The 21,150-nt window shown below is 39.4% G+C and overlaps 1 protein-coding gene across 25 annotated transcripts in view; it reads right to left on the bottom strand.

The window, feature by feature from the left end:
- Positions 1-21,150, bottom strand: part of ZBTB20 (zinc finger and BTB domain containing 20) — an 865,400-nt gene that overhangs the window by 326,578 nt on the left and 517,672 nt on the right. Inside the window, exons 6-8 of one of the 25 annotated variants that reach the window (XM_070369671.1) lie at positions 1,510-1,695; positions 764-889; positions 461-643 (exon numbers count right to left, since the gene is read on the bottom strand). The exons of the other annotated variants lie outside the window; for them this stretch is intronic. The gene's annotated coding sequence lies outside the window, so the exon portion shown is untranslated. The remainder of the gene's footprint in view (positions 1-460; positions 644-763; positions 890-1,509; positions 1,696-21,150) is intronic. 25 annotated transcript variants of the gene reach the window in all.

Genomic DNA, 21,150 nt, shown 5'->3' on the forward strand with positions numbered 1-21,150 from the left:
AGAGGCTCTTATATTGAGGACGATACTATATTTGGGTTTAATACTGTGAGGACAGTCATCTAGTTTTCCTGTGTCACGATGATAAATTTCCCTGGAACCAAATAAGGATTTCCCTTGCATTCTTCTGTTTAATATCATGAATGCAGAAGAATAAAGACAAGGGTATGACAAATAATATTTTCCAAAGGTTGGGTGGGGGAAGTTTCCCAAACATTTAAAAACAGCCAGTTCTTAGCAAAGTGATCTTCAGAAGAACAGTATTAAACAATATTCTTGTTCCACGCAGCCACTTTTACTCCTTGCTTAACTGGGCACGTTACGTATTCTGAGCATAATGTAAATGTGCAAAGGAGAGATGCACGAAAAGCTGGTAGAGAGAAACTCCAAACGGATCCTGAATCCCACTTTCACTTCCCCCTCCTATAACCCCATCTGCTACCTCCCAGCCGCACTCACTCACCTATCTTTCTCCTCCCACCAGCATGTTTGCTAGGCATGTCAAGGCTGACATCCATCGGTGGTAGCATGAAACCTAAGCCTGCAGGCTCCTCCTGAGCACAGACTCAAGGCTCAGCCATTGTCCATAGAGTGCTCTCAGCTGTACATAGTAAAATCTTCATCAGGCCGTTGGATTGTTTGGTAGCTTTTTTAAAAAAAAATTCCATTTTTTTCCATTTAAAAAACACTCGTTATTTTCTGACTGCCTCAGAGACACCAAGAATAGAATCCTTGACACATCAAATTCTGGAACCTCACCACTCACCAGGACTGTGGTTCCTGATCCAAGGAGTGTCGCCTGAGAATCAGCACAGACTCCCGAGGCTGTCCAGGCCTGGCAGCTAAGCTCCCTGCTTTGATTAGTTCGTCGAGTTCACGGTGTTCCAGAGTGCTGAAGCACAGAAATTAGGGAGGGGAGGTGGAAGGAAAATCACTGGAGCCTCTTACGATCTAACTTCCACTAACTGAGAGGAAATGTCTTATAAATAAACAACAGCAAGAGAAACAAAAAAAAAAAAACCCATCCCGTCCTGCCAGAGGAATGTACATTATTGTCTCCCGACGGAAAACTTTACACCACACCAGAATGCAGCCATTTCTCCTGAAACTACCTCCCTCAAAACAGAAAGGAAAAGAGAATCAGAAAGAAAAGGAGAACAAAAAGAGATTTTTTTTTCATCTCCTTGAATTCTGTTGGGAAGTTCATGTCAGTTCCCAGTAGACACATAAGCAGTTTCAACAGTGTCACTGTTCTAGGATTTCTTGTGGAGGCTGCTTATTAGCAAAATTTCATTTCTGCCCAGATGACTGCTGTGCCATCCGGACATTTTCAGAAGGGAAGTTCAGGGAGGGGGGAGGGTGCGATTGTGGAGGAGAGGAAGAAGAGAGGACAAAGGAACATTCCTGATGAACCGGAATGCCCTAGACACGGCCATGAAAAAGCCAGCCCCGCCCACCACCCTACTATTGCTTGTTGAGGGCTTGGTGATGCAGTGTGTTTAATCTACTTACTCTTTCTGCTCGAGAGGCTGAGGTTCCTACATTTCCAGCTCATGCTGGACTGTACCGTAAGCAACAAGTGAAATGAGTTCAGTGATCTCATTCTAGTCCTTCGACTCCTGTCCACATCGCTAAGCGACTGCACAGCTTGGCACAGGCCAGGATGAGTCAGCAGTCTCTGGTCATGAGAGGCCAGGCCTGGAATAGCAGGGGTGGGGGGGTGGTGTTAGGTCAGGAGCAAAATGAAGCAGAAAGGCAGTTTAGATGGCAGGGCTCAGCTCTGCAATTCACAGAGATACTGCAGGTCAAAATGAAAGAGCCTCATCAGCTCTGGGGTGAAGACTGAAGGACTGTACAAAAAGGAGCAGCAAGGGAAAAACTTAGAACAGCTGCCTACCAAACATAGCAAGAACAAATTAGAGTACCGCAGACAGAAAAAGAGGGCATCAGTAGAGCCCTGGAGGAGAAAAGATGCTCATTAAGATCTCTGTAATACCTTTTTTTTTCCATGTGCTCCTAAACTTGATTTAAGAAAAAGTGGTTACCTATACACCATCCTGTGGTATTTTGGTATTGCTTTCCCTATTTGATAAGTAGCAAAACAAACAAATAAAAGAAAAGCGGTACAGTAAAATCACAACAGGAAGCCTCATGTTCCATAAAATAATGTGATTATAAGTAAAAGCCTAATATCTCAAAGATGTGCATTTGGGTCAATGACATCCTCGCAAAATCTGGTCACAAAATGGTTAAAGAGAAGCACTCCAGTTAAGCTTGGGTGGCAGTAAAGAAGAGCCAAGAGAAAGGAGAGAAGTAAGTTCAGTGTTGGAAAACAAAGGGAATATGAGACTGTGTCTATATTTCTGCTCCATGGGGTCAGCATGGACCTCCATCAGCAAGTGACACTTCTTGTCAACAGGACTTTCCCACGCCTCTTCCTGTGCAGGAGTACTGTTATATAGCAAGAGGAGAAGGAAAATAAAACAGTCAGAGGAAAAAAACAGGTTCAACATAAAAAATAAATCAATGAACAGACATTTTTTTGGAGGAGGCTAATAGCCTGAATGAGTCAATGGATAAAGAAAAGACTTAGGGTAGGAAACAAACTCAGAGGGAGCGTTTCTAGATAAGGAAACTGAGGTGGGGACAGAATGGTCAGCAAATAGTGGCGATGGCCCCCAAACAAGGGAGAAAGCAACTTGAAAAGTCAGATGGGGTACAGCAAGAGTTGCAGGAAAAAGAGAACACCATTATCAGGGCTGGGAAACACTAGTAAAAGATTTCTTTACAGAGCTTTAGACAGAGCTAATAAAGACTCACTATATATTCCTAACTATTTTTGTATAAAGATGAACAGTTGTGTAAAATGTATAAAAAAAAGTAGAATAAATTTTTAGTTTTTATTCCAAAGATCATTAAATCATCTCACCACCTCTTTGATAAATGCTTGACCTTAAGAAAATGAACTTTCTAGCCTCAGTTTTCTTTTCTTTGAAATGGAATATTATCACCTTGAATTATTATAAAGATGGAATCAATGTTTGCTGATCCTTATCATGGTAGTATCTATCACAGGTTGGATACTCAATGAAATGCTAATTGTTTGTATCTTATTAACCTATCATCTTCCTAAGTACTCAGTGAAAGAATCATTTCCAGTGTTGTTGCAATGGATTCAGAGGATCCAATAGGAAGACCTTACATCTAGTAAATTCCTCAGAGAATGCTGTTTCAAAAAGCTTGTTTCTATCTGGAGATTTGAAACATTATGTATGAACACAGAGGATGTTAAAAACCTATTATGTTAAAATCTCGATTTGGGGTATCTATATTGTCCAAGCAGCTTGGAACTTAATAACACGAAGTAACTAGAAACCTGAAACAGAAGAGGGATGTTTAGAAGCATCTCCAAAAGCAACAGGATAAAAGTGCTATTGGCCTTGACTGCGTGATGAGGGTTTTTTACCAAAGGGGAAAACTTAGTCCAGTTGATCATCCCAGCCTAATTGATTAATTGTGGGTCTGGCCATCTGGCTGATGAATGCTGACACCCAGCACTGATTACTGCGTAACACAAATCCGGGTGTGCTCTGCCTGCTGCCTCCCACAATAATGGCAACGCTGAACTTCAGGTTAGCTTCTTCAGGCCTCTTGGCTCAGTCTCTTCATGGAACAGTGGTTGTGGCAGGGAATATTTTACTAGACCTGGTCAAGCATTATCTTCTCTTATTTCAGTTACCCACTCCTTTCCAACTCCACGCCTACCTGCTCCTGAGCCCTCTTCTTGTATATAATCACTTCCCATGCGAAGCATTCCATCTGTAGTTTTCATCATACTGTCTGACTCTCTCATTTCCGGTTGCTCTATTCTGAAACATATTCAACTTGTCTGAAAGACCCATACTGTTATTTCACAGGGTATCCTACGGAAACATTTTTATTGTCTCTCCTTTGTTACTGGTTTATTTCAAAGTATCCTGTGCTTCCAAATAAAATTATTTCACCTAACTCATGAGCCTTATTATGAGGCCCACATATGGCTTAAGTTTTCCAGGAGGTTAACAGAATACAAAGGTTAATAGAATATAATTCTTGCATCTTAAATCTACATCTGATCCTTAGGGTGTCCCTGGGAGAAGATTCTCCCTACAAGGACTCTGGAGCACATTTAAGTGCTAGGAAAAAGAGTCAGGCCCATGTAAATAACAGGAATCAATGGGAATGCCACACACGAAATAATCAAGACAACTTGTACATGGGAGAATTCTCAAAGTAAATCAAATCTGAATGTGTAAATATAAACCCTGGGGAATTACAACCAAATTATTTTATTATTTTTTTGTAGAAAGGGATGGAGGAGTAAACTGATAGAAAATATCTTTAGAAACATTGGCCAAAGAATCACAGTGAAAGAGAATCATTCATTTCCCCTCTCTTTTTTCTCGGACTGATTTCCATCTCAGAATTCATTTTTCTTGCTTCTCACAGATGCTGAATTCTTCTATGTTCCAGGCTGGGTTAGTGTTAATTTTCAGTAGAGAATGGCAGTAGCATGCTGAACTACAGAGTTCCAGACTGGGAGTTGGGAAATGTTTTTGGCCTGACTGTCAGTAAACAGCTATGTGTCTAGGGCAAGTCAAGTCCCTTAACTCCCCATGTCTCAGTGTCTTCATTGAAAAATGATAGGGTTGGACTGCATGAACTCCATAGTCTCTGCCAACATGAAGATTCTATGGTTCTATAGCTCATTTCCTTTTTCTCTCTGGCACCAACTGCTCAGCAACTCTGCTTCTAGTCATTTCTCTGCTCTCAGTTACTGATGGAAAAATATCGCCTTCATTTACTACCCAGTATTTGGTATTTGTAACCTTTCTCTCTCTCTCTATTTTTTTTTGATGCTAGATATTTTGAGTCATAAACATGAACATATCCAGATAGATGCTTTAAATTTGAAAGCATTTAAGGAGAATAGCTTTCCCATGTAGAAACATTTAGTGCAGCTCGGCATGGAGGAAGCCAGGCATCCAAAAGTGGAGCAAAGGGGCCAATTCACAAATGAGAGGAAGCCTTTCATAATAAGAGTCTCTAGACTCTCCAGTTTAGATAGAGCTACCAAATTCTAGCTACTTTTCCAATCAATCGCAGACACCCTCACAGACACTTAGGACTACAAATTTGAGGACCAGCACTGGCAGTGATGCAGTTCTTATTTCACCTCCACCATGTATTGCCAAGTAGGATTTAGGATGGCATAGTAATAAGAGCCAAGAGGACAATCTGTCATTTATTTTCCTCCAAACTTTTCAAAATTTCCCATTTGGGCTCTGTTTCCCAGTTTTAATTTGGTAACTGCCATTTTTCAGCATTTCTTTTAACAGGTTACTAATAATTTCTGATACAGGATCTCATATTTCATTTTGTGCTGCTAGAACTGCTGTTAATATTTCATCTGCCTTCAATTCAGCTCTGAATCAAGGCTGCTGGGGTTTTGATACACAGTTAACACTTTGGATCTGGGGATTTGATCATCAGTGTTCACCCAGCTCGTCCATATATTTTTAGGTAAGAGTACTAAATTGTCTCAGAACTATCTCAAAGTGTGCTATACATTTTAAGGATATGTTAGAGTATCTCTTTCTGGATTTGGTATCTCTTCTGTGTTTGGTCTCCCAGGTAGCTTGCTATTTATTTCAGTATTAGTGTTCTGATAGCAGAGGGCAATGGTTCCGAGTCAGGCCTCACAGTCAGATCTAAGCTCAAAACCTTGCCCTGAGATGTACTACACAAAGCATGTTACGTCAGTTCCTTAACCTTCCAGAACCTCTATTTCTCTATTTGTAAAATAAGGATAATAACAGTGTGTGTGTGTGTTAATCACTCAGTCATGTCCTGCTCTTTGCAACCCCATGGACTGTAGTCTTCCAGGCTCCTCTGTCCGTGGAATTCTCTAGGCAAGAATACTGGAGTGGGTAGCCATTCCCTTCTCCAGGGGACCTTCCTGACCCAGGGACGGAACTTGCATCTCCTGTACTGCAGGCAGATTCTTTACCCTCTGAGCCACCAGGGAAGCCCCATCTACCCCTGTTGCTACAAGTTCTCAAAAAACCATGGGAATCATTATTTCCCTAGCATTACTAATCTAAATATTCACATTATAGTGTTATTATTTTCCAACATCTTTTCAAGGCCAACAAATTACTTTTGAGTCCAGGCTTTTGTTGTCTGCCTTTTTACAGTTTACATTTTACAAAACTCTCAGTGAGATCAAGTAAAATATTTTAAAATCAGATCCTTAAAACCATATGTACAGTTAAAAATAGTACACAGCGTCATATTCTTAAGTCACTTTTCAATCTAGCATCAAATTCTCAAAACTCTTTGTTCCTCTAACAGCGAGGCTGGGATAAGGCCCATCATACTAATGCTAATCCATTCCATAAAGAGATGATTTACTGCTACCTACTCCCAAACAATACATATTACTTCAATCCTTTTTAGTCATGGAGCAGTCATGGTCCATCAGGAAACAGAAACCACACAGTAATTTGAATAGGAAAAATTTAATATAAAGAGTTATTAACTATAACAGGGGTTTGGAGTAATGAGGGAGTGACTAATGATAAGACAACTGTAAATTATACAAGATGGGCTCAATAAAGGACAGAAATGGTATGGACCTAACAGAAGCAGAAGATATTAAGAAGAGGTGGCAAGAATACATACAAGAACAATACAAAAAAGATCTTCATGACCCAGATAATCATGACGGTGTGATCACTCACTTAGAGCCAGACAACCTGGAATGTGAAGTCAAGTGGGCCTTAGAAAGCATCACTACAAACAAAGCTAGTGGAGGTGATGGAATTCCAGTGGAGCTATATCAAATCCTAAAAGATGATGCTGTTTAAGTGCTGTAGTCAATATGCCAGCAAATTTGGAAAACTCAGAAGGGGCTGCTGGACTGGAAAAGGTCAGTTTTCATTCCAATCCCAAAGAAAGGTAATGCTAAAGAATGCTCAAACTACTGCACAATTTTACTCATCTCACACGCTAGTAAAGTAATGCTCAAAATTCTCCAAGCAAGGCTTCAGCAATATGTGAACCGTGAACTTCCAGATGTTCAAGCTGGTTTTAGAAAAGGCAGAAGAACCAGAGATCAAATTGTCAACATCTGCTAGATCATTGAAAAAGCAAGAGAGTTCCAGAAAAACATCTATTTCTGCTTTATTGACTATGTCAAAACCTTTGACTGTGTGGATCACAATAAACTGTGGAAAATTCTGAAAGAGATGGGAATACAGACCACCTGACCTGCCTCTTGAGAAACCTATATGCAGGTCAGGAAGCAAACAGTTAGGACTGGACATGGAACAACAGACTGGTTCCAAATAGGAAAAGGAGTATGTCAAGGCTGTATATTGTCACCCTGCTTATTTAACTTATGAGCAAAGTACATCATGAGAAATGCTGGGCTGGGTGAGCACAAGCTGGAATCAGATTGCTGGGAGAAATATCAATAACCTCAGATATGCAGATGACACCACCCTTATGGCAGAAAGTGAAGAAGAACTAAATAGCCTTTTGATGAAAGTGAAAGAGGAGAGTGAAAAAGTGGGCTTAAAGCTCAAAATTCAGAAAACTAAGATCATGGGTTCCATTACTTCATGGCAAATAGATGGGAAACAGTGGCTGAGTTTATTTTTCTGGGCTTCAAAATCACTGCAGATGGTGATTGCAGCCATGAAATTAAAAGACGCTTACTCCTTGGAAGAAAAGTAATGACCAACCTAGACAGCATATTAAAAAGCAGAGACATTACTTTGTCAACAAAGGTCTGTCTAGTCAAGGCTATGGTTTTTCCAGTAGTCATGTATGGATGTGAGAGTTGGACTCTAAAGAAAGCTGAGCGCCGAAGAATTGATGCTTTTGAACTGTGGTGTTGGAGAAGACTCTTGAGAGTCCTTTGGACTGCCAGGAGATCTAACCAGTCCATCCTAAAGGAGATCAGTCCTGGGTGTTCATTGGAAGGACTGATACTGAAGTTGAAATTCCAATATTTTAGCCACCTGACGCGAAGAGCTGACTCATTTGAAAAGACCCTGATGCTGGGAAAGATTGAAGGCAGGAGGAGAAGGGGACGACAGAGGACGAGATGGTTAGATGGCATCACTGACTCAGTGGACATGAGTTTGAGTAAACTCTGGGAGTTGGTGATGGATAGGGAGGCCTGGCGTGCTGTGGTTCATGGGGTTGCAAAGAGTTGGACATGAGTGAGCGACTGAACTGAACTTAACTGAAATTATATAAGAACAAGCAAATATAAGGAGGAGCCACGACTTCTAAGGCTGATACAGAGTGCCCGATCAAGAGTCCCTTACACCTTTGGACCAGGCTGCAGTCTTTATTGGGCAAAGTGAAAGTGTTAGGCACTCAGTCGTGTCTGATTCTTTGCAATCTCGTGGACTGTAGCCTGCCAGACTCCTCTGTCCATGGAGTTCTCAAGGCAAGAATACTGGAGTGGGTAACTATTCCCCTCTCCAGTGGATAACTATTCCCCTCTCCAGTGGATCTTCCTGACCCAGGGATCAAACCTGGGTGTCCTGCATTGCAGGCAGATTCTTTACTGACTGAACCACCAGGGAAGCCCATTGTTGCACAAGGCACAGCCAATGACTGAATGGCAGAGAAACTGCTGGAGCAGTGTGTCAGAAAAACTGGCTGGAAGTCTATACTCCAGGGTGTCTGGGAAACTGTTCACAGGGAGGCTGTTTCATCCGAGGCACTCTACCACGTAAACCACCGCCCAATGTGTGCATGTCTGTGTGTGTGTGTGTGGTGGGTAATAGAGGTAGCTGCTGGACACTGGAGAAACTACCTGAACTTCGGCTGCTGGGCCACAGGGCGGAAGTGTGTGCCGCAGGAGCCAGGCCCTAGAGAACCATGCACAGTGCAGGAGCCTGCCAAAAATGTACAGGCAACCTGGAAGGAAACCCTCTTCCTCCTATAATGTCTCTCTGAATCCTCACTGGCAAAGCGCACACACACAGACAGTCAGGAAAGGGAAATATTTAAAGGAGCCAGATACATTTTTGTTGAGCAGGCAAGGAAGGGTGAATTTGGATCTGCGTGGCAGCACATGGATAACAGGCAGAGTTATTAGATCATACACTTGATGAGATAACTCACTTTGGAGATTACAATCCAGTGTTCTCTTACTATATGACTAACTAGACTTGTTTACCTTTGCTAATGCACTGACTCTGTATAATTAAATACATATTGTCAGAATTAAGGACAATAATATTCTATTAAATAAAAGTGGCACTACTAGTATTGGCATGATGACCTCCCCCAACCCAAATGCTGCCCGTGAGTGCTCATTCTCTTCAGTCATGTGGGCTGTTTGTGGCCCCATGGACTGTAGCCCACCAGGCTCCTGTCCATGGGATTTTCCCAGCAAGAAGATTGGAGTGGATTGCCATGCCCTCCTCCAGGGGATCTGCCTGACTCAGGGATTGAACTCACATCTCCTGTGTCTCTTGGACTGCAGGAAGATTCTTAACTGCTAAACCACTGGGTAAGCCCCAAATGCTGCCCACATATGTTTTACTTGTTTACAGTTAACAGATTAGGAAAAAATGTAAAGAAATACTAAACTGTTGACCTAGATTTATGCATCGGTGATCCCAGTCCAGAATTTCAACTAAGTGGGTAAATCAGGAGAGTCATTATGAACAATCCACAGCTTCAAGAGTGGTAAAAATGAGCTCAACTATTATCTTTCCTTTCTCCTTTTCTTTTTATTGACTCTAGAACCCATATTTGCTGTTCTATGACTCATTTTGGGGGAGGCTGTTCACTATGAGTTGCTGTATTTTAGAAAAATGTATCATATATTTAGTAGGGAATTTTCCCTATGAGTCTTGTCCTATATTGTTCTACGTTCAATATTATATAGAAAAGCTTAAGTAAATGACCAATGGGAAGCATTCCTTAAGGTATACAGTGATCACTGACAGAACTGATTTTACATATGGATGGGGAGGTATACTTAAATATCTCAACTGTTTTCACCTAATTCTTTTCTTCCTTTTAGAAGAGGGCAGAACTGTTTATTCTATACCTAGAGGTAGGATTTAAAACAAACCCCCGACATTAGAAAGGGTTGTGTGGTGGTAAGAGGCTGAGAGCACAGAAAGCAACTGGGTGAGGAGCGAGTGCTATGGAGAGGAGACAGGCTCAAAACTAAGGCCACAAAGCACCTGTCCCACCCATTTGTCTGTTTTCACTGATGCCTGGTCATAGTAGTACTATCTGCTCTCACTATTATGGGGAGGATCTACTGGCTTCCTTCAGTCGTGTTTTCTGAAAACCAGTGGGATTATCAAGCAAATACTGTAGGCATTGCTTTAGGATTTTAGACAAGTGACTGTCTTTAGAATTTTCTTTTGTTTGTGTTGTCTGTGAAGACTGAGGATAAACCTAATGACCTTACATACATTCGATCCCCATTTCCCCAGCAAACAGATATGCACCCCCTCTTCCCTGCAATTGTTGAGTCCAAAAGGAAACGATGACAAAGGAGAATCATAAGGCCATGTGAATCAGGCAGGCAAGTCCATTTTATTTTAGTGTGCCCTTCTGTTCAGTTGGCTGTTCTGCTCTGACCCACTATATTTACCCTGTCGGCTGCTCTTACTAGCAACATGCCTTTTTAATCAGCCTTCCTGGGGTCTGCATTTGATTACAGCATTTGTGTTCTATTTTGATTCTTTTGTACTGTGCCCTGTGGTGTTAGCTTGAAAGGTGTTATTTATAAAATGAAATTCTATTGTATTGCCACTTGGATTCAAAGAGGACATATAATATTAATGCAGAATGTATTTAATAATATCTTGAATCTATTAAATCAATTTCTTCATGAGAACATAAAATAGGAGGGATGCAAGTAGGTTGGTAACCCAGGTAATAAGTCTTAAGAATTACCTGACTCTCCTCCACAGGCATTCATAAAAGCTGGCATGAGAATCTTTCTCTTAACGTCACGGTTTCCGAAAGGAGGAGACTACCTTTCCTCAGCCAGACCAGTGAAGTGTGCACCTGTTTAAACATTCAATCGTGAAGACCAAACATTTTCCTAGGCCTTGGATGCAAATTTTTGACTAAGGAAACCATGAGACGAAACACGGATATGACTTTTTTACTACCTAGGAAGATTTAGGTAAAGAAGGAAATATAATCAACTGTTTCCAAGGAGCTGCTTGCAGAATTTGTAAAAAAGAAGAAAATTCATTATGTTCTTAACTTCCCTCAAAAGCAGGTTAGGAAAATTCTAGTGATACTAAGGATTGAGACAGAGTTTCCAGGGTGGCATGTTTAGAGTGACACAGGTTTCTTTATGGCTGCTGGGCCTACAGACAAATGCTTATGGATCAGACTGACTGAGTCCTCAACTTTTCTTCACTTCTAATTTTAATGCAAACCGAAGACTGGAACACTATATCACTATATCACAGCTTGCATGGCACATCTGTTGTTGTGTACATTCCACTCTTCCACCATACCCCTTTTTTTTTCCTGGTGATACATCTGAAATCATCAGTGACTAAGCTGCTGTTTAGATAAAGAATAAGGAAGGATCAGGTGCGGAAGACAGGTTAGCAATCAGGCTCTGCAGAATCTGCTAAAAGAAACTGTCACTCACAAGGGAAGCTGGTTATGCAGTCCTAGGGGGAGGGTTCCTAGATTTTTTGCCTGTTCACTTGCTCATTGTATATCTCCAGGAAATCTAGGGCCCATTTTTCTAATCACTAAAATATGGATAACTATATTTACTTCTTTCTATTTTCATTGGACTTCTTTAGGGATGGATGTGATAATGGTCTGGAAGGCTCCAAATTCTCTGCAATGAGGGTAGGATACAATTGCACAACATAATTAAAATAATAGTTCAGACCCCTTTTTAATTTCTCCAAATTCAGATATGAGAAACATTAACAAATGAATGAATTTCCTCCCCTTTGGTAATAAATCATATGCCTTCATTCATAAATCACATCCCAAACATGAGGGGCTAGGACATGTTGAGAAATATACACCTCAATCTTGAATGAAGCCAATTGCAAACTCCTTGCATGAAACAATCATGTTATTTATCTCTGTATCCATCTGGGCTCTACCATGTTGATTTGCATTATATAAGTACTTCATTAATGTTTGTTGAATTGAATTGAAAAATGAAATCATACAATTTCAGAGCTGCAAATAGCTAGAGATCATGTAAGTCCAGTTGCCTCATTTTGATGAGAAAACTGATGCTCAAACTGAGTGACTTATTCAAGTGCAATATTAATAATGTTAAGTCTTCGGAATAGTTAAAAATCTGTCACTGGAAATATATAACTCAATCAATTAAAAAAAATTTTTTTGTCAAAATAAAAAGTACTCTTCAGCTTAAATAGCCTGAAGTATTCTAATCTAGGGCTTCTGAGGTGGCGCTAGAGGTAAAGAACCCACCTGCCAATGCAGGAAATGTTAGGAGACCTGGATTTGATCCCTGGGTCAGGAAGATCCCCTGGAGGAGGGCATGGCAACCTACTCCAGCATTCTTGCCTGGAGAATCCCCATGGACAGAGGAGCGAGGCGGGCTACAGTCCATGGGGTTGCAAAGAGTCTGATATGACTGAAGTGACTTAGCACACACACACATTCTAATCTAACCAAGGAGGCTGAAACCTAAAGCAATAAGTAAACTTCACCAAATGACCATAGACCATAAGCATGTTAGAACTCCGTTACTAAGTTGGCACATTTTACTACTATGCCTATCCCCACTCCACCAGCATATTTTTTGTGTGTAAAGTTAAGGTCTTGAAAACAAAAAGGAATTGCAAATCATTGAAATTATGTGGGATTTATGGATGTGCAATTCAAAAATTAAATTACTTTCATTTATTATTTCAGTTTACTACTTAGCAATATTGTAGATGGTAAGCCAATTTTAAATTCTAGGGTTCAGGAAACAAAGTAGGACAAGACAGTTTATCCTTGGTTAAATAGAAAGTGAGCAAGACTATGAGAAAGATAATTTCCCTTTAGTGGAAGTTACTCATTTGGTATTTGCAGAAACAAGTCTGTCTGACTCTTGCCTGAGTTGTCTGGTTGAATTTGTACCATAGCAATAAAAGCCAGTCAAATTATCCTTTTGACCAACTTAATTTTTTGTGAACAGTATTAAATTTCTTTTTCTTCACTTAAAACAATCAAGAGATTTAAATTCTTGGTTAGAATATAAACAATTGATAGTCAGGTATTTTAATGATCTCCTAAAAATGGCAGCAGAGAGACTGGCAAAGAACAGAAACTGGACAAAAGTAAAATGTCGATTATTGTAAAGTAGGAATCTAGGAATCTCCCACGAACCACTTCACATTTTTCCAGAGCTCCTTTCACAGTAGAAATCTCTGAAGGTTACAGAGAACAGAACTTGAAGAAAAGGGGGACAAGTGATAGCAACAGACTCGATGCTTCCAATACCTGGAGGGCCTGCTGGAGGCCAACATTTGTATATTACTGAAACTTTACTCTGGAAACATAATCAGGTTTTTACAGATTAAGTTCAAATTACTAACTTGATATTTCAGCCTCCATTTCTTGCTCTACTTCCTTCAATGTCCCAGGTTCCAGTACTACCCAGCAAGTATTCCAGAGTGTAGCCACACTATATTAGTATTTCCCTTTTCTTGGCATTGCCAAGGGAGGCCTAAATTTTAATTTTCTATTCTATTATCTCCATGATTTATTAAATCATGTCTGGACTTCTGGGTTGGAATATTATGCATTCATTTACTATGATTCAATAAGCATCTATTATGTGTGAGACACTAGGAAAATAAATAGGAATAAGCCTTACTTCCTGCCTTCAAAGAATTAAGGAATTCACAATGCAGTGTCTACTTCCTATAAATAGCATATGTTCCTTTCTTAAAGCTTTTGTTCTTCTCTTAGTTGGAGTGTCCTAGTGTCGTTCTTTTATTAATCTAATTGCTTTAATTACCTCATAGCCTAGGTTATGTTCTATCATATCCATAAACTGTTTCCCAGTTTTTGTGGTCCACATTAATTCTCTTTTTTCTTCTTTTTTAGACTAGTACAGCTGGAATAGACACTATTGCCAGTCAATATCCATTCCCCAATTTCTTCCTACCTACAGACTCCTATTTTGTTCAGAGTGGCAGTGTGCTCAGTCCTGAATGATGAGTTATGATATTTCTAAGCCAATTATGACAAATCTGTTCCCTGATTTCCTTGCCTCCCTAGCAACCAAGGGGGGCCTTGGGACCCAGTTCTAGTCAATAAGATCTATGTGGCAATCTGCTTGAGAAGCTGGTTTCTGAGAAAGTTTTTTCTCTTCTGATAGAGGTAAAAAGCAATCCTTCTGCTTGCCTCTTCTCCCTTTGAATATGGACAGTACACTTCTAGCTGCAGCAGCTGTTTTGTGACCATAAAGCAACAAACGTGAAATAAGAAATAAAAAAGCAAAGAGAAACACAGAGATGTTGGCCCTCACTTTATCACATACCAGCAGCTCTTTATCTCTGGACTTGTTATGTGAGAAGCACAAACCCCTACTGTTTAAGACACTCAGGTCAGAATTTTTGCTACAGAACACATTTCTAACCAAGAAATAACTATCATAAGTTGAATTATCCAAACTATTCTTCCTAACTAGACGGTAATCATCAGTCACATTCTTGGTATGTAATAAATATTCATTGGCTTCATATCTTGATTATATATACTAGACATTCAATAAATGTAATGAAATGCTCACTCTGAAAGCAAAGGGGAAATCTGTATTGAGAAAGGAGGATTAAACCAGGTCAAAACAGAAAAAACAGTCTAAAATAAGAAGTTCTATGACGAGAATTTGTTACAACCTAGTTCAGTTAGTAATAAAATAAAAACAAACTTGTAAAAGTTTTCTAAAAATAGTCAAAATGTATTTTAAGTAAGAAAGAAGACATTAAGAAGTCCCAAAGGCATGGATATTTTAAAGAAGAGATGATACAAATAAGATTTCTATTAAATATAGAGAAGACAATGCAATGCAGTTCTGATTCTGTTAAAACTAAGCGAGGAGCCGGCACTCGTTAAGTAGCACTAACAAGACGTTTTCTCTGTCCCTCAGGTAGCGTCGTTGCGACTCAAGCAAATACTCCAGACTCCTCAGCATGCTAACTAGTTTCCAAAATCTTTCACCTGACGTTTGAACCCATGAATGAGGAAACTATTAGAGCATTTGCTTTGGGAGAAAAGGCTACATAAGTTAGGACAGAAACTATTTTCAAGTATTCCAAGTATTCCAAATAATGGGGAACTGTTGAAGAGAGAAATAAGTAGCTTTGGGTCGTTTTAGGTTAGTGACCTTAAATATAAGGTGTGATTTAATCAGAAGCCAGAGTAATCATGGCAGGAGGTGGGGAAAAAGACTCAGCTGCCTGGAGTTTGGGAGGACTTTGGTGGCAGTTTTCAGTTCAAGCTAAAACGGAGCTAAAACTGCAGGATTCTGTCAGAAGCTCCACAAACAAAGGGCTGCATTATGTAACGCATCTTGTATTCCTTTGTGAACTAGTCCACAACAAAGTTTCATTAGTTCCCCACCCGCCAAGACATTTTACCACTTCCAGGCTGCAACTTTTTGTCCAAAAGGGAAACTTTCTACCTCAAATTAAAAGTTTAAATTGTAAGAAAACTGACATTTTCCCATGAACTTAATCAAGTCAATCTGAACTTCATACAGACCAGGAAAATTTTACTTCTTAAGCAAGGTATTGTTTTGCTTAGTTGCTCAGTCGTGTCCAACTATTTGGGACCCCATGGACTGTAGCCTGCCAGGCTCCTGTCCATGGCAATTCTCCAGGCAAGAATACTGGAGTGGGTTGCCATGCCCTCCTCCAGGGAATCTTCCCAACCCGGGGATCGAACCCAGGTCTCCAACATTGCAGACAGATTCTTTACCGTCTGAGCCACCAGGGAAGCCCTGGTGGACCAATGTAATTTCATTTGAAGAATTTCCAAATAACTCAGCAATAATTAAAAATAGTTATCAAATTCTCTCTTGAGTTATCAAACTCTCTCATTTTCTGATAATGTTATTCTGTTAAGCACACCAATTCTCTGAGGGTCACTGTTCAGTATAGCAGTTTATTGGCAAAATAGGAAGACAGCATGTTGCATGCATGGTATATAGCAATACAATCTCTAAATACTATCTTTTCTTCAAAATAAAATTCATTTGTGCCGGTCATGAGGATATTTTAAGATTAAATACAGTCCTACATTATCAAATTTAATTTTTGTATATAAAAATCCTTTGCTTAGCAGTTTAATTACTTTATCAATTACTAATGTAGTAGTATATAAAGGAGATCAATCCAAGCAAAGGAGAAGAGAGTGACAGTGGATGAGATGGTTAAATAGCATCATTGACTCAATGGACATGAATTTGAGCAAACTCCAGGAGACAGTAGAGGACAGAGGAGCCTGGAGTGGTCCATGGGGTAGCAAAGAGTCAGACATGACTTCGTGACTGAAAAATGTAGTATTATATAATATTTTGATCAACTGTAGAAATTTATCTATTGGATAGATTTTTCCCTCTTGACATTTCAAATGTTTGCTTAATGCCTGTTAGTTAGACCCCTCTGAAAGTGACTAAGTTTTACTGGGGAATACTTCATGAGAACTGGGATTCAGGGCAACTTACTGGTAAGGTATATGTATATAGATTTTCATCCTTCTGGGCTTTGTTCATTCAAAATGCATCACTCTGGAACCAAGAATTATGTTCTGTAAGTTGAGTAATCATATCTCTCCATTTAGTCAGGATAGTTTCAGTGGAACAGTGGCCACGTTCATTCTCAAAAGTGCCCTCATTTGGATGATAAATTATGGGATTATCCTACACATAAGCTTTAAAAAAGTTACTTATAACATCATTTATAGTCATAATGATTGTCTTTAGGGCAAATTAAAATAGTCACTATTGGTCCACTTCTGTAAAGTGAAAGAGATAAACTATTAAAATAAAACTTGATTACTTTAATCCCAATGCTTCCACCAGAGAGATTTTATGATATGAAAGTTTAAGATAAGAATAATTTTGGAAAGTCATATTTTTATGGATTATTTACCATAACTAATTTTAGGCAGTACTGGGGTGGCTTACGGAGAAGGCAATGGCAACCCACTCTAGTACTTTTGCCTGGAAAATCCCATGGACGGAGGAGCCTGGTAGGCTGCAGTCCATGGGGCCGCTAGAATCAGACAGGACTGAGCGACTTTACTTTCACTTTTCACTTTCATGCATTGGAGAAGGAAATGGCAACCCACTCCAGTGTTCTTGCCTGGAGAATCCCAGGGACGGGGAAGCCTGGTGGGCTGCCGTCTATGGGGTCGCGCAGAGTCAGACACGACTGAAGTGACTTAGCAGTAGCAGCAGGGGTGGCTTAGCCCTATTTCATGCAAGAAGGTATATCTGCACCTAAAATTTGCTCTAATGAAAAAAGCACAAGATCTGAAATACAATTCTTTAACTCTAGGATTTGAATCCTAATTCAACTATTTGCTCAGTTGTCAAATTCAAATGATCTCTGTGAGCATCATCATTATTAATCCCTTCTAAGCTACCTTTAAGGGCATTTTATAAATTAGAAGTGAAAGAGCTATATATTCTATAAAAACCTGGCATGATTTCAAAGTAGTTGTTATTCTTTTTATAATAAAGACAGTTTTTGGATGGACTTCAGAAAAATTGTCCACAACAACGAAGATTGAGTCACACATGTGGGAACAGGAGTCTGTCTCTAGAATCTTCTTTTATGGCTTCATCACATTTCTGGGTAATACCTGTGAGTGGACTTTGATGGCTCACAAAGATCTAAGGGGGAAAGATGAATAGACTCTGTGTACAGAGGCCAGAGAATGAAAGTCTGAAATTTCAAGTGTACAATTCTGATCAAATGTTTTGTTAGTGGTTTCATGAGTTTCTGATACAGATCAGTGAAAGTGAAAGTTGCTTAGTTGTGTCCAACTCTTTGCGACCCCATGGACCCATGGAATTCTCTAGACCAGAATACTGGAGTGGGTAGCCTTTTCCTTCTCCAGGAGATCTTTCCAACCCAGGGACTGAACCCAGGTCTCCTGCATTGCAAGCGGATTCTTTACCAGCTGAGCCACAAGAGAAGCCACCTGATACAGATAATCTTTCTTCAAAATGGGAGCTAGGGGAGCTAGAGTAGGAATTAATTTGTGGAGCAGAGCAATTTTCTCTTTGCTCATCACATTTTAAAGAGATTCCTAGATCCCTACTGATATGTTCCTCTTTCTTCGTGTGGATCAGTCCCCTCTTTCTCCTCTGAAATATTAAATTCTTTGGCCCAGAAAAAATTCTAAGTGTTCAAAGTTAATTCTCTTGATCTGACATTAAAATTATATGGAAAGTTTTTTAAAAAAAATTTCCTTTATATTTATGTAATTAAATGATTTTATTTTTAAAAGGTCTCTAACCTTTCCCTCAATTAAAAAATAAGCATTTATTTCTTTTAGTAATTATAGGAAAGTTCTTACAAATTCTTCTTTATTTAAATAATTAAATGGATAAATACACTAAATGGAGAGTTAATCCTTTAATGTATGGCATTTTTGTCTGTTTAAATGGACTACTGTGAAATTTAGGGCTCTAGTACCTAATTGGAGGCCAAAGAACCTTCAGGTTTATACAAAGTTCTATCAAGCAACTCTCTAATAATTCTGTTTTAAATATGTACTATTTGCAAAGGTTACTGGTAGGATAAATAGAGATGTGAATGGTAAGAGCTTGCAGATGGAAGAGGAATGTCAAGGCTGTACTTGATACCCCTGAGCTGACAAAGAGCTCTGGAAATGTCCCCATCCCTTAGAGAAAAAAATCTCTCTTACACATTCCTTCTATTAGAAGTTCATTTGTGTTTAACAAATCCCTCTTTTAAAATGCAAATCTGCCTTGTGAACCCATAAACCTCATTCACACCTTATTAGTTACTTCGATGTTCTAGAATCTGATCAACACTTAACTGATATTGGCAATCTGGGAATGAACAAATAGCTCAGGTTGGGACAAGGGAAATTTGGGTAGAGTGGGGCTGGAGGTGGTAGGGTAAGGCTTTCATTTGTGGGCAATAGTGAAGTGAAAGTCACTCAGTTGTGTCCGACTCTTTGAGACCCCTTGGACTATAGAGTCCATAGAATTCTCCAGGCTAGAATACTGGAGCGGGTAGCCTTTCCCTTCTCCAGGGGATCTTAACAACCCAGGGGTGGAACCCAGGTCTCCCACATTGCAGGCAGATTCTTTACAAGCTGAGCCACAAGGGAAGCCCAAGAATACTGGAGTGGGTAGCCTTTCCCTTCTCCAGGGGATCTTTCCAACCCAGGAATTAGACTGGGGTCTCCTGTATTGCAGGCAGATTTCTTACCAGCTGAGCTACTAGGGAAGTCCTTGTGGGCAATAGGGCATACTGATATTTTGCAGTTTTGTCCAGGGGAGTGGCAGTAGCTTGGTGTACTACAAAACGAGCACTTTTCTTGATTGCCAATGCCTGACTGAGATCAGAACAAGTCTGGAAGCCCGAAAATTTTCAGGTTTCAAATATTTAGCCATAGCAAGTTAATTGAATTTACTCTTTCCTGAAAACCTTTCTAGCTAATTCTCACTATTTCTCCAACAGCAACCTTGGATTCTAAGACCCATGGTTCAGCCTCCCAGATTCAAAGCTCAACTGAATTCCACCCCACCCCAACAAAAAGAATTTGAATGCGGTCCAGTCCTTTTTCATTGTCTCACTGGTCATTCACAGTTTTGGAGATTATGGTTGGTATGTAATCCTAGAATATACTGTAAGCAGTTTCAGAAGAATATAAGATGATGTATTATTTATATATCTGTTTTAGTAAGTGCCATTCAATCTGATATCAAAAGGTTGCAAAATTTGAATTAGACTTCAGTTGAATTAAACTGCAAGTCCTAGTTAGACAGAAATTCAAGGAAAAATATTTTATGACATCTTAAACCATTATTAATCACCTCTCCTTTTATATGAAAAATAAATATGCTAAAATCTTCATTGTTAAGAAAGGGGGTCATCTTTCCCGCCAAAATGGCTAATTTTAGTTTTTATGTGGTTGGATACATTTGTAAACTATTACATGAAAACATATGGTTGGAACATGCTTATTCCTTCATGAGTATTCTTTTGAGGCTGCAAAATTTCCCTTAGTTGTTCCATGTGCTAGTTTGTTGTGCTGATGGCTTCTTGTTCTAAATAGTTTTCTTCCTTTTCCATACTTAATGAAATAAATTCTAATATGGAAAAAAAAAAAAAGAATCCCTTTAAGGAAGATCTCTTTCTTGTAGATGTAGGCTGGGAACTGACATAGGTCACAGAGGGACAGCAAACATTATGTCACACATTCTTCAAGTAATTGATCTCTTTGAGGTTTATTCACCTGAACGTATTTTGACAAGTAGTGAAGCAATAGTGGGAAAGGGATCACTGGTGTGGCTAATTTTCAGTTACCTGTAAAGTGCTAAACACATTTTTCTTTTTATTTCTTACTATCTACACACATTTCTGATTCATAAGATCAGTGAACTACCATTTTAAGCTATGTCATCAATAACGAACAGTGAAAAGTTCCAAAGGTATTAAAACTTCACAAAGCCTGATCTTGGACTTTGAGTATATGATTCTCAGTTGGTACTTGAGTATAATAGTCAACTGTTAAATTGGCATGGTTGAAGTGAAGGTCTTTCAAATAGAAGGGTATTGAAGAAAAACTGAGATTCCTCCAACTATTTAATCTGATTTTTTCTTACTTTATATTTTGTCCTTACCTTTCCTTATAATACTCCACCTTTTCCCCCTATGTGTATTTACTTCCATATCTTCTCAATTCTGCTTGATAGAGAGGCTTTACTGTTTTGGCATATGAATGATTCTCTATAAATGCTTGTTGAATGTACAAATCCACTTGAACAAATATTTTGAAAGAAAAAATAGAAAAACTTTAAAATAAGCAAATTAACAAATCTACAACCTTGGGGGGGGGGGGAAA

The sequence above is a fragment of the Bos mutus genome, chromosome 1, assembly GCF_027580195.1.
Source record: "Bos mutus isolate GX-2022 chromosome 1, NWIPB_WYAK_1.1, whole genome shotgun sequence".
Taxonomy (NCBI): Eukaryota; Metazoa; Chordata; class Mammalia; order Artiodactyla; family Bovidae; genus Bos; species Bos mutus.